Consider the following 14,601-nt stretch of genomic DNA (forward strand, 5'->3'; position numbering starts at 1 on the left):
AATTTTGCTACGAATTACAAGAAAAAAATTAGGGGCCAGGTCCTGTCCAACCTCGTTCCCATGGCGTCTCCCTGCCCCTCCCAATTTTACAAGGGAAAAGCCATTGGAACGAAGTTGGGTCCAATCGATTATTTTTGGGCATTCTTGGCGATCAAGCGATCATTTGGGAACCAGGCTTTAGGGTAAGCATTACCCTCACGGACACCGAAAGAACTCTTGAACTACGCATTGGTGTAGTTTGTGTTCTCTTGTTTTCAATGGTAAAATTTAAAGTATGGCAAAATTTTACAGAAAAAAATGCAAGAACAATGTTTCGCAGGAACTTATTTTTGCAGTCTTTTAGAACAATCGCTAAACTTACGATGCACAAAAATTTAATATCATAAAGTAGTTATCCGTAGTTCTCCCACTTCGTCAACCCGGCCCCAAAAGAGCTTTCAAAAAACATATCAATGACATGTTATTCTTGCTATTAGAGGCAGAGCACGATTATGATGAATCGCCCATACTGCCTCAAAAAATAGCGAACTATCGGACGGACACACAATTTAATTTATGAAGTATGCTTAAAATCTTATTTAGTTTAGTTTTGCAGCTAAATTTACTTGTTACAAGTGGTGTATTTTGTAAATGTTATTTATTTACGTTTTACTTGTTATTTATTTACGTTATTTATCACTGACTGCTGTACCCCTTATCTCCGCCCGCCTTCGCTAGCACCTGCTATTTGCAGGCGAAAATGGATTAATAATAATAATAATAATAATAATAATAATAATAATGATAATGATAATGATAATGATAATGATAATGATAATGATAATGATAATAATAATAATAATAATAATAATAATAATAATAATAAATGAAGAAAGGGTAAGTACAGTTTGCGGGAACTAAAAAAGGTTTCGTGGTTTGGGAGAGATTTACTCAAAAGGGAAGCGAGGTTTCATTCGGGAGGGGTCACTCAGACACTAGGGGGGGAGTTCCCTCGGGAGGCAATCTCTCAAAAGAGGAGGAGAAGTTCCTTCGTGCAGGGGGCACTCATAACGGAGAGGGGTCTCTTCCTTCGGGAGGGATCATTCAAAGGGGATTAAGGTTCCTTAGGGAGGGAGTCACTCAAAAGGGGAGAGGAAGTTCCTTCGAGAGGGGGTCACTCAATGTGGGAAAGAGTTTCATTCCGGAGGGAGTCGTTGTAGAGGAAAGGGGAAGGTTCCCTCGGGAGAGGTACTCTTAAGGGGGAGAGGGAGGCGATTTGTCAAGGAATTTTGGGTAAGATCTCTTCGGCTCAAACCATCAACCTGTTCGACGCAAAAACCGAGTTTTGACAGAATGCTTCATTTGTGGGTCATTAGGGGCCCTGTATAGCACTGCACAGTTACTTGACCACTTTACAACCTTTTCTATCGACGACGTTTTAACGAAGAACGTGTGAACTTGAGTTAAAACTTGAGTCGGGAACTCTTGTTTACAATGATAACAGAGCCCACTCTGTCAATGAAGTTTGGTTTCTGCGCAGGCGTGTGTTAAATTCGATTCTGGTAACCTTGAACCAGTACCATAAAGCCAAAACTGAAAATTTGGCAAAATCACAGCGATAAGACATTGAGAGAAGCCGGATCTTTTGAAGACCTGGATCGGCAAAATACTTGAGATGATAGAGAGATTTAGAATAATATTTGCAGCAAACGGCAAATGGCGGGAAAGGACCACGTGACAAGGTTTATCCTCCATTTGCCGCTCGTTGTTTTCAGTTTCCTAGGTTAATTGAATAGTTTTGCGTAAACATCAAAGGCCAGAATTAGTTTGTACTATTCTCATCTATGTACTCATTTTTCAAAGACAAAATAAACGCGAATCTTATGTTTGCTGTTGCCGTAAACGAGATTCTAAGTCTCTGTATTACGCTGTAGGCAGTAAGACTGGAATATCAGACAATTTTTGTACACATATTTTTTTCAGTTTATATATCCAACGGTTTTGCTTTTGTCTTTTTTACTTCCATAAGGATCATTCGTCTATAAGGTATTAGGGACCTTAAGCAACGACGACGACGACGTCAACGAGAACATCAGAAAACAATAGTTTTAAGGGGGGACTTAACGTAAACGCCATTTTACCGCACTTGACATGGCTTTAATGGAAATATCTCGTTCACGTTTCAAGCAATCCAAGAACTGAATGTTCATCCCGTGAATCTATGTTGTGGGGTGTTTTGTGAATTTTTGAGTATATTTGGGAGGAGATAGTTTTTCTAGAAGGATTGGTTAAATTAAGAGAAATAAGAAATATTGAAGAATTAATGAAGTTTCAAAATTAGAATTTGTAGTTAATAATTAATAGACGGACACCAAGTTAGTCCACTAGCAACCTGGGGTGCTCTTGCATGGGTATCAACTGTCTGTTAGCGTTCCAAAAATCATTTTCTTTCTTCTATCCCTTCTTAAAACCTCTTCTAATTTCATTCAAATTTAGGTTAAGTCCTCCCTTAATTAGCAAAACACTGGCTCTGCACGTACATTATACACTTTGGTACATTTCTTTGCCGTCCTCTGCAAAACAACAACGTGAAATGACCAAATTTAAGGTTTTATGGAGAACGTAAGCACATGATGATTAATTTTCCGTTCTCTTTCTGAACTTTAAAGGCGCCCCTATGACGTTAGCTCCTGGATAGGTCGGCCACATTACACAAACTGAGAGATTTTAAAATCATCGCGAATTTATTCAGAAGACGCGAAGGTAATTTTTTAAGTTCCGTTTCCGTCGGCGGCGTCGTCGTCTCTGCTTAAGATCCCTATTGTCCAAAAGACACCGCGTTTGATCCTTGAAACATAATCCCACCCAACGACATGGGGCACTACACTTTCACTTTTCTCCTGAAGTTGGCCCCAATCCCCTTCTCTGCCTCAGTCCCCCTCTCCCTGTCGGGAAGGGTGAGAATTCACAAGCACTACAACGGTTACTTGTCAATCGTACCAATAATAATAACTTGAAAACCCAAAAGTGCCGTTGAAAAACATCACATGCTTAGTACATTTTATTTAATGGTTATATTTACGAATCTTATAGATAGACCCAAAAGCCCAAGAGGTTAATTGGATCACAGGAAATGACTCGTGGTAGTTTGGGCGGAACAAATAATCTAAAAAAGAGCAAGGCTGATTTCATGGCCAGGGAAATATATTTTTTCCAATATTTCGAAAGGCACGGCCTTTCTTCTTCAGGGTTTTTTTGAGACTGACCACTGTGGCAAGAGACGTTACACAAAAATACCCTGAAGAAGAAAGGCCGTGCCTTTCGAAATCATTGGAAAAATATATTTCCCTGACCGTGAATTCAGCCTTGCTCTTTTTTAGATTATTTGTTCTATAATTTGTTGCTAATTAGATCCTTTTACTACAGGATCAGGTACTTTTATTTTGTCGCGGTGGTCCTTAAAAAGATCGTCACTGGTTTTTGCTGAATAGTTTGGGCGGGGTGTTGGCACCCATAAGGGGTTTGTAGGATAGATACGGAATGTTTGAGCAAAATGTTAGGGATAGGGGACATTTATAACAAGTGTTTACAGGGATATGAAAATACGGTATATCAAACGTCAGATTTTGAATACCATAGTCTGCAATTAATGGGATAAGCAGAGCCTACTAATAGGGTATCGGGAGCATGAAAAGAGTAATCACATTTGTGTAAATTTGCTATTTCCGAAACAGAACCGCATCTAATTGTTTTGATTTCTCGATTCAATGACTTTTGCGGTGTACTTAACGTGTATATGTGCAAACCCACTGAAGTCACGTACTCACGTTGACTCATGCATTCCACGCAAACAGTTAACAACTATTTAAAGTTGCGGTCACCTGTTTGCGGTAAATTCCTAACTTGCATGAGCTGGAATTAGATCAGTTTGAGCGCGTAAATCTCCGATCGAGCGCTTGGAAGACGATATAACTGTGAACCCCCCAAAAATCGCTTCCTGAGTTCGTTTGTAGTTTTAATTATAAAGAGCTGTTTCCTGTAGTAGGCTTTTTGCTTTGATCTGAAAGATATTATATGGGAAAATACATTTGACGATCATGTGATTCAGCAAAATGTTTTGATAGCTTGAACGAATTTCCCGAGAAACATGCCATCCTCTACAATGATGAACCTCGACGCTGGTTTGTTTTAATATCGCAAAAAAAAAAAAAAATTCCCTTTTTTTTGTGTGGAGATATACAAAAATTAAGTCATGCTTGATGGAAAAATGCACGTGATGGAATTTCTTTTCGGTTTCTTTTCCTTTGCTTTTGTTTAATGTTCCGCCATAATTTTTTTTCGGAATGAAATAACGTATTGATTGCCTTAGGACATTATCAATATTTGACTTAATACTTCGTGCACTTGAAAAAATTTTTTTATCCTTTAGAATTCGGTAACGCAAAAGGGCGCCAGCTTTTTTCGATTCGGAAGCGCCGTTTTTATTTCCAAATATCAAATATATGATATTTCGTTCCGGAATTAACCGGAAAAGCTGATGTTCAGATAAACCCTTCTCTGAAATATACAAAAAATGTGATAGAATGACAGCAAAATGACACGTGGTTGGCATTCAACTGGGTTTATTCCAACAAAAAAACAAAATGACTGTTAACACGCAGAAACATGCAAAAATGATTTGTTGAGACACGTAAGACAAACAAACATGATTTCTATTCATTAACTGTCAACAAATGTTGTTCCATTGTCCCGTTTCCTGAGAGTAAACTGAAATCTGCCTTGGCTCAGTTACGTGATTAGATTTTTTTTTTTCGACAATAGCTGCGTCCGGTGGCACCTAGACTTGAATTTAATAATTTTTTTGTTTCCAAATCCTTTGTTTTTAGACACAACCGGAAAGAAAACATCCTGTAATTGCTTGCAAGGTGCTTAAATGTTCTCTTTCATTTTATCAATCACAAGAACGGAGGTCAAATTTTTTTATTTGAGTTCATCACGCGAGCCCGGAGATGAAACAGAAACATTAAAAGCAATGCTACTAAAATTGTTCATGTTCTAATATTTACCCGCTTTTTCAAATAGTCCGACTGCCTAGATCTTCAAATTTAGTCAACGTTGTCGATTTTATGTTCGAACGTGCGTACTCTGGCTTCCAAAAAATGTCAACTATTTTTAACTACTTTAGAATACATTAATTTAATCTACATTTGTTTGCACGCTATAACGACTGATTCAGCCTGCTTAACACAGCCCGCACGAAATATATGATGCTATATCATAACCTCAAATGTGTAAATTGACCGACTTTTTAAGACTAGTGTTAATAGCGCATCAAAGAAGGCAATTTGTGCGTCATACGGAGTGATATTGTCGAAGACGCCGCAAATTTGTTTTAATCTATAGTATATTGAAATATCACTTGCGACTGGGTAATTACAGGAATTTGCTCGACCTGCTGAGCGTCAATAGCGTTGGAGAAACTAAGATACATTAAAAGCATTGTTAAGTTTTGCTACTCTTTTAATAGCCGCCAGACTGTGAACTGAATGGGTGCGGTTGGAACATTACGACTGTAGCACTACCCAAGCTACTTTGCCGAGTTTCAAGGGCGGCGGTTTTGATTATTTTGGCTAACACCTCGGAAACCTGGCGGTTTTTAATGCAAGCCAACTATTTGCCTTTGATTTCTTTGGGTTGCTATCATTTTAAAGTGTTTATTAAACAAGTTTGTCAGTCGTATTTGTTGAAATCTGTCCTGTGTTTCACATGTTTACTTCGCGCAATGCTGAGAGACTAGTGCGTCCGTGATTGAAAGGAAGATCAATTGACTGAAAGCAAGGTTTACTGACACACTGAGCTGTAAGTGAAAACGTAGTTTTAGAGTCTCTAAAATCGAAAATGTGGCTGTTGTGTTTGATGTTTAAGTTACCCTTGAGGCGATTTAAGACTGTACAAAGCAAATAGAGCTCAATGACCTAGTCAGCAGCTAAATCACTGATTTCAGTCTATGGCCACGATGGCGATGAAACTACGAATCGACAGCTCAATGTTGCAAATTACTGCAGCTGAAAGCCGGTTGGCTCAGAAAGTCAGTTGGTGCCAAGTATTTGTAACTCGCTGTCGATATGATCACATGTTCTGTCTCTCACCGCCTTCGACAATTTGTATCTGCGCGCTATGATCTTCTACTCAGTCGTAAGAGAGCATTCATTAAGAAGCAATAAATAATGCGAACCACAAAAATCCGTTCCCCATCCATTCCTTTCACTCAACCAGCCTCAGTGGTCTAAAAGTAGACCTGCCACCACTTGGGAAAACTGGTAGTAAGACAAATGGTCACATGGAAGTATTGCTCTAAACAGCTCTAAGGCGTTGTTACACTACGCGATTTGTCTTGCAACTTGTCTCGTAATTTCGTAGCCGTTGGGTAGTGTAATATACCCTGCAATGAACATGCCTCGCAGTTTTTTTGTTGCAGTTACCGCGTTGTACGAAGCAGAACCGATCTCTTCTTTTCGCAACGGTTGCTGCAACAAAAGCATTAAGAGGCGCGTTCATTGCAGGGTATGGTACACCACCGACTCTTCGTTTCGTGCAACTGTATCGCAACGTTCTGCTCAACGAAATCGGCGAGAAAACCTGGGATAGTTGGAAAGGTCATTCTTCATCCTTTGCCAACTCGGAAGTTGGCCAACTTACACCATATTATAGGATCTTACTGACATATCACGGGGAAATACTGTTCAATAACTTTTGAATAGGGACGCCTTACAGTTTGGGATTTCATCTTCAGGTTGTAATAAAACGGTAGAAACTGTCCGTATATAAATAATCAACCCGTACAGTACCATGGCAAAGTACTGCTCAGTTATTGGCTTTAATCTGGGTACCCTAAGTTTGATTTCATCTTATGGCAAAACGTTAGAACCACAGTAAAATAAGCATTATACTATACGGAAAAGTACTGCTGAGTGGCTTTCAGCTCAGTGAAATGGTTCACATTTGAATTTCAATCTATCTACCAAATGGATCGATAGAAGCATTCGGCCGTATAGCCAGCATAAAAAACAGTAACATCGAGGAAGGTACGATAGATGTCACTTTACATACATACATAGGGCAGCTTAGCCGGCTGACTACTTAGCGCGTAAAGAGTTCGTCAGTTAATTGCTCTTCTCCACCAAAGAAGACTCTGCTTTCCATCAAATTTGTGCTGGAATCTAGCCGAAATAAGTTCTCCTAACAATTCAGTCATTTTCTATTTTTCCCATCAACATTTCGCAACATTTCGTCAGTACTTCAGATCTTTTCCGAGCAGCTCTTAGTCACATTTCGCAATTTCCATCCGGTACATTACAAAAAGAGTTCGAAGTGTACGTGCAGAGAATTAAAAAGCAGAAACTATATTATAACTCGCGACACGTTTCTTTGAATTATGTTGCTTTATTCGCTATTTCGGAAACAGGAAAACGTGGACAACTTGAAAGCCAAGGCATTTTACAAGTCACACGTCTTTTTGCGCGGAGTACGTTGGCGCTTTTAAAAGGAGAGCTTTTCTTTCATTCAGAGAACGTAAAAAGATGCCATAACGCATTACGTAGGCGTTAACAACAGGCGCATGAAGCGTTGGTGAAAACTATCTTAAAATCTGCCACTGAAGGATGCACTACTTAGCGCTGGCAATCAAATCGCCTCTGGTGCGAGCACGTTGGCAACTAAAGTAAACATTTTCCGGTTTTCTTGAGGAGAACAGCAAAAAAACAGCTCAGCCGAACGTGGCGATTCCCACGTATGAGTCTATGAATAGGCTCGGGCACTGCAGTGAACTGAAATAGCTATGTTACGGATGAAACGTGGAACATTCCTGAATACTCGCGACCAAAAGGTTGGAACAGAAATCCGTGAGTGAAGGCACGTACCGAAGAAACGAAAACACTGAACCTTTGGAAAGTTTTATTTCCGATGAAAAGAATGGGCTGAAACGTTACTGAGTGGGGAGATTTAGCCCACGAACAACGCCTGCCCGGAAAGCCAACTTTATGAGCGAACCTTCAAGCTATTCTGCCGATCGGCAAGAACCGAGTTCATCATTGTAGTAGCTTTTCCGGCATCAGCCATGTTCAACCGCGTTGCGTTCAGTCAATTCAGTGGTGGATATTATGCTCTAACGACCAAGGTGAAAAATTTTAAGCAGTCACTTTAATGGGATTTCAGAAGATTTACGCGTCTGTTGTATCATTTCAATTCATCGCCATTTTAGAGTTAGCTGTAGATGTTTTGAGTTTGTATTGTGTTCAAAATATGTATCTTTAGTTACGTGCTCCTTGCCTTCGGCCCTCCGCTCTCCCAAGGTCATTGAACTTACTTTTTTTGACGTTGCTCAAACTTTTGAATCTGTGCCCAAAATCTTTGAGCGTGACAATTTAGATGAAAACTATCGAGGAGTACTTTTCTTCCGCCCTGGAATCGCAATTGTCAGTTAAATTTGCGGCTATTTCTCAATCAGTTCAAAATTGTAGCTATTTCACCGAACTTGGTTATCAATTCAGTTTAGGTGTTCCGGTTTTCGACTATCTAAAAAAACGTTGCATTTCTTAGTTGGCAAGAAAAAGTAAACCCAATTATTATCAGATGTCAGTCAGTTAACCCCATCTATACCCTCGTATTATAATTCCTTGAACTTGACTTTACAGCAAGACTCTTGTTCGAGTGAAATGTTAACGGTAAAAAAATAAAAATTAAAAAAAAAAAAAAAAAAGAAAAGGAAAGAAGAAAATGGACAGAGGAGAAAATAATGTGATTTCTACAGTAGAATGCTTATAACTTGTCCCACATCTCTAAGCAGAGACGCAAAACTGTTTCGAGTTAACTATAGTTTATGTCATTGCTGTTTACTGAAATTCTGTAATGGAGAGAGTTAACCATCGAAGGTTCGGGGAGTCTATAGGTTCGAGTTATTGGGGACTCGAATTATCGATATTTCCGTTTGTATTTATCTTTCTATCTTAGAATGTTAATCGTTAAGCGTTACGAGTTACATGGGCGAGTAGAGGACATATATGTGTTGCTCTTCAATGCTGTTGATCGCATATCTTGTTCGAAGTATGTCAAAAATTCAGCGACTTTAGTTGACGATATAATCCGTGTTTTTTCAACCGTGTGCGTGAGATCGGTAAACGATTGTTCTTTATAAATCGATTTTATTCTTACCTTATGGAATTGTAGCCTCATATCGTTATGAATATTCACAAATTGAAACATTAAATGAGATATTGTAGTTCCAGGCGAGCTAATGTTTTCAGTGTACAAACTGTGCGTGATTCCTATCAGTTCCCTAAAAATTGCAAGGCGTAATAACTTTTACAACTCGGTTGTTTGGGAAGTGCGTGGGAAGGAGTTTGGGCCCCAAGTCATATTTTGACACGGCGTGGTTCAAGAAACACTTTAGAACATGATGTATGTCGTTTATTATCTCAATGTATAAACAGTTTAGTGACGAGACAATCGATTGAAAGACATATTTCATTAACCGCTGCAACTTAATATGGCGGCCATGTTTTTCATATCGGGTATTTAAATCGCGCGCAATATTTTCACTGTATCTTGGCGGAGGTATGTTTTGTGATCCACATACGCAAATGATATTAGGGGTTAACTTTACGCTGTCGTCCAAATTACGACTTCAAGTTGTTTTTTCTCGGTATTTTTATAGCAAGATAAGTCGGGATACAGTGTACATGAAAGCTTCTTTGCCTCAGCAGGGAGCTTTATATAAAAACATGGATGTTTATTTCATATTGTTGTGTAGGGTTAAGGGTAAGGCGACTTTGGTAAATAAACAATGTTGTAGTAATCAATAAAGAATCTGTATTACGATGTGAATTTGTTGTTTATCCTTTCTTTTGTTTGGGTGTGCTCACAACAGGCCAACTATCCGTAACGAGAAACCTAAACAGTTTGCCGCCTGCGAAGTTTCTCGTCGTTGGCGACTTTTAACTTTCGGACGGTTTAGTTTAAGAATTCACATTTTAAAGGAAAGGTCTCTGTGATAAAACACGTCTTAAATCGTCTCAAAATGTCACCTATGTTTTTTTTTGTTGCATCAACTTTCCTTTCCCATCTAGAGTGGTTTAAGAGTTGACAGCGAATATGACTTTAACGTTTTGAAACATTGGATGAAATCCTAAGCGTAACAATTTAATGAACGCTGTTCTTAAAATTTAAAACTAACAAAAATTCACAGCCGAATTTACCGATGATTGCTGTGCTTTAACATTGTTTAGAAGAGACAGTGTTTAACCAACGGGATTTTTAGAACGAATCCTTTTACCTATCAGTTTATACATTTAACTGACAAAGTGGAAGAAGCTTGTTGCTGGTGAAGATAATTTTCAGTTTACTACTGTCCCGCATAATAACACTTCAGTTAATCACCTTTGGCATAAGAAATACGAATAACTCTACATGCTAAAAACAACTTAAAACACTTAAGAATGAATCCAAGAACAGACTAGCTTCTCGCGCAATAAAAGATGACTTATGCCTCCAAGTCAGTACACGATTTCAGCCTGCAAAAACCTTTAGGCTCCAAAACTAAGACCTTCTATCTCGAGTGCTGCTTTCTTGTCTTCTTGAATAGGTTAAGTTCTAGTGACCGTTAGAGAAAACGGGATTTTTTTTTTGTAGAACTGAGTGGTTAAAATGTAAACCGAGTTGTATGGAAAATTACTGCATGAACGCTCCAAAATGTAGTCTTTAGGTATTAATCCAACCCTCGACATGTTGTTCCGTTCAACCTATTTTTTTGTTGCGTTTTTGTTTCGTTTATGCAACTCTCCTAATGAATTGGAAAAAAAAAAAAAGATTTACAATTCTCGAATGAAATTGTGTATCAGTTGAAAATCTTAAATATGATCATACGGGGATTCCTTGATTACGTGCGACACCGATGAACTTTTCAAGTAGAAATCGTGCCTGCATGCAAGGGATATGTCTGACAAAACTATAATTAATATACCAATAACGGATTAAAACTTTTATCACTTTATTTTTATTGCAAAAAAAAAAAAAATAGACAACAGACAACGGAGAGATACTGAGCTGACTTAGTACAACATATGACTTTGTTTTTGCATATTAGCAAGATGCTGTGATCTAATATTTCCAACGATAACTTTGCTTTAGGACTGTGACGAACACGTTTCATGACATATTCAGGACTGTTAGCCGATGAATGGTGATAACACCAGGAAACAATCTTAATGTTTTGTTGATTTTTTTACATGATGGTTGAATCTCGCTTGGAATTCAGAGAACAACTTGACCTACTGTGTGCAGGGGTAGAACATTTGTGATAACACACCAGAACTTACACAAACAACTTGTAAGAATTAACTGCGTTAAGCAATAATATCGAGAAAAACAATCTAAACAATCTAAACGAATTTTTTTGTTCTCTAGTTATATAGATGAAGGCCTTTTTACTACTAAACGAGTTTTGTTATATCCATTTTTATTAAATTTGAAGGGTAATCTACAATCGGATCTGGGCATAGCATGCATATGATTTCTGGCACGATTCACTTGTGTTCGACAATTTCAAGGTTGCACTTTTCCTGATTGGTTTTACGCCAATTGCTCTCTCGAAGCTGAAACGGAACATTGCCAAAACAAAGAAAACATAACCGGTTAGGTAACTCTCTGAAACAGTAGTGCTGGACAGAACCGGAAAATAAATCAAAACAGCAATAAGCTTCTTTAGATCATTTTTCTCGCTAAGATGTAAAAATCTCGTATCACTGTATTTCTATTTCCATACCCTATAAACCTTCACAGAGGTATTTTTCAGTGCTAAAAAAAACAGCCTCTTGTTTAATCGCCGAAGCGATTCATGTCCTCCTTTAGCGCGGAATGCGCACAATTTGGACGAGATACGCTAGGAATCTTAGTTAAGCTATAAACAACTTAATTCGACGCCTTCAATTCTGAAAGATACCTTAGGCGATTAGTGTTAATTGGCATTTCACGAGGTGTGTTACGACTAAACCGGGGCAGGCGGGCCAAACGCTCTCTCCTCCGTGTCAAGAGCGTGGTTGTTTACGAGTACGATAGGCACGTACGCGTTTCAGCACAAACATGATTGTGCGATCAAAGCCTGACCGGGGGAAGGGAAGGGCGAGGGCCGACACACAAGCTTTTCGAGGGCGACGCAAGTATCAAGCATAGAAGTTTGCGTCAAATGAAAACCAGCTCAAGGGCAGGATTTTTCGGGGTATTTTTGACGCCGCGATTATCCTTTACTCAGTTGTTTCCTTGCGTCAACCCGTTTTTTGAATAATAAAAGAGATTATGACATAACGAGCTGGCTTCGCGTTGGAAAACGTTGAATGCAGCATGCTCGGATTATTTTGCACCTTATCCCTAGCTATACGATAAAAGCTCTACCATTTAGTGGTAATACTTCCTTTTACTATCATCAGCCTCAATTATAAAGCGAAAAAAGCTACTTGTTTGAAAGTAAACAAGTTCGGAATACCTGAAAACAAAACCATTGCCCCACCCACCCCTCCCTCATTTAAGGTAAGTGTATTTCCAGACCATTTAATTGACGATCAGATTTTTAGCTTTTCTGTAATCTTCGGTTAAATCGTAAGCTGATTTCTACCTTTCTTATAATGCAATTTGTTTTCAGCCGAAAATCCCAAAGCTCGTTAAAAGGCGAAAAAAATTGAGATCAGCGTTGAAAAGTGGCACACACCGCAGTATTACGCATATCCGCACAGGAGAGAAATGACACTGGCAAAAAAGGTCAACAAACTGATGAAATTAGAACCACAGATTGCTAAATTTAAAATGTCACGAGTTTCCGAAAAAAGAATATGCTCAAGCTTAAACTGTTTGTAATAATAACTCTGAGATCAGACATCGGTGCTTTCCGAAGAATTTCTTCAAAACAACATTGAGGTGATAAGCAAGCTAATTTCGATGCAAAATCCTCCTAATTCCTTGTTCAACATAACCAAACATGCCACTAAGGCTCACTAAGGCCCTTGAAAGTTCACGAACCTGTCAAACCCGAGTCACGTCTTCTCAGGGCGTTGAAATAATGTTGTTTTCGTTGCTGCTCTTCGGTATGACAAAAATGAACGCGTTTCGAGGTAACTGCATTCAATACATTTTCCAAAGTCAAGCGCTTTAATATAGTCTCCAAAGAGGTCAATCGGCAAATAACATTGACGTTGTTTAGTCTTCGTTTTCCGCAGAATTCGTGGCGGTGTGTTTTATATTTTTCGTTCAAGATCGCGCTAAAGTTTTCACTTGGCTTCCGTGTCTCCCGGAACGAACAATTTATCATGTCTTGGCGCCCAGCTGCGCGTCAAGTTGTGTATGGAAAATAAACGTTTTCTTTGTTAGTTCACTGTTGAGCGGATCGAGAGATTAGGGTTTAACACTCTCTCTCTCTCTCTCACGCACGCCTTTAACAAGCTTTAATTCGTCTTAAATTTAGATAGAAACCCATAGAATTCTAATTTAGTAAAAACGTAAACAATCGATTGCTTATAAACTATGATCGTTGTGGGCTAATTCCACGGCATCTAGGTACGCCGCTTGGTCGAGAATCCAGAGATCAGACCAGGAAGCTTTAGTCATGTTATGTAGTTATTTGAATTTTAAATCATTGAGTGATTTCATAGTTCTGCGCTCAACATGTACGTGGCGAGATTTTCGTGACTTCCAGGTTCCACACGAGTGGCCGATCGCGTGATTTCGACGTTCGATTGACTACGACTTCCGTTCATACATCAAAGCGTCAATATATCAAATGCTTTTACTTTTTTAACCACTTGTGTTGTTTTTAAACAAGATCCTGTTTCTTTAAACGCTTTTAAAAATTTTTATTTCGATCTACTAAGTTTACAAACAAGTGCTTAATCTTATAATTTTACAACTGACGGTTAAAATTAGTATTTGATCGTCCATTTACGCATTACTTGATCATATTAAAAACCCACTGAAGCGAGACCTTCGGTGAGGTTTGCGGTGAAAGATCTAAATTGTCATTTACTATCGCTATTATGGGAGCTATAATTAGAGTTCTTACTCTTAAACTACGATCATGTTTGCTTTTACGGTGTACTAATAATCAAGGGAAACCACTACCAATAAAAATGTATTTAAAAATCACAACCTCAATCTACGTTTTGTTTGCAGCCAACGCACGTGCACTTCAGAGCGTTTATCTCTCTGGATTGAACATTAATTTTTAAAGTTTATCAAGGTTAAATTACGAAAGACACTGACTTAAGTCTTAATTAATAAATTACACTGTTTGTTTTATATACAAGCGACTTAGTCAGTTTATTAGAAACGTAAATATCTGGAAAGTTCTCAAACTCGTTATTCCAATAATTAAGTTGCCATTGCAATTGTTCACGAAAGAGCAGCTACACGAGAGCCGTATTTTTCGTTTAGGGGGACACTTTATCCTGAAAATACTGTAGTCTCCTTTCTTGCAAAAATAAAAGTCGGAGGAAAAAATAACACCAACTCGTGATTAGCAGGAAACTATAAGGAATTTTGCACACAAATCGATGTGACAAAGAATAACATTAAATACAGACG

The sequence above is a fragment of the Pavona decussata genome, unplaced genomic scaffold (assembly GCF_977016875.1).
Source record: "Pavona decussata unplaced genomic scaffold, jaPavDecu1.1 SCAFFOLD_272, whole genome shotgun sequence".
In the NCBI taxonomy this organism is placed as follows: Eukaryota; Metazoa; Cnidaria; class Anthozoa; order Scleractinia; family Agariciidae; genus Pavona; species Pavona decussata.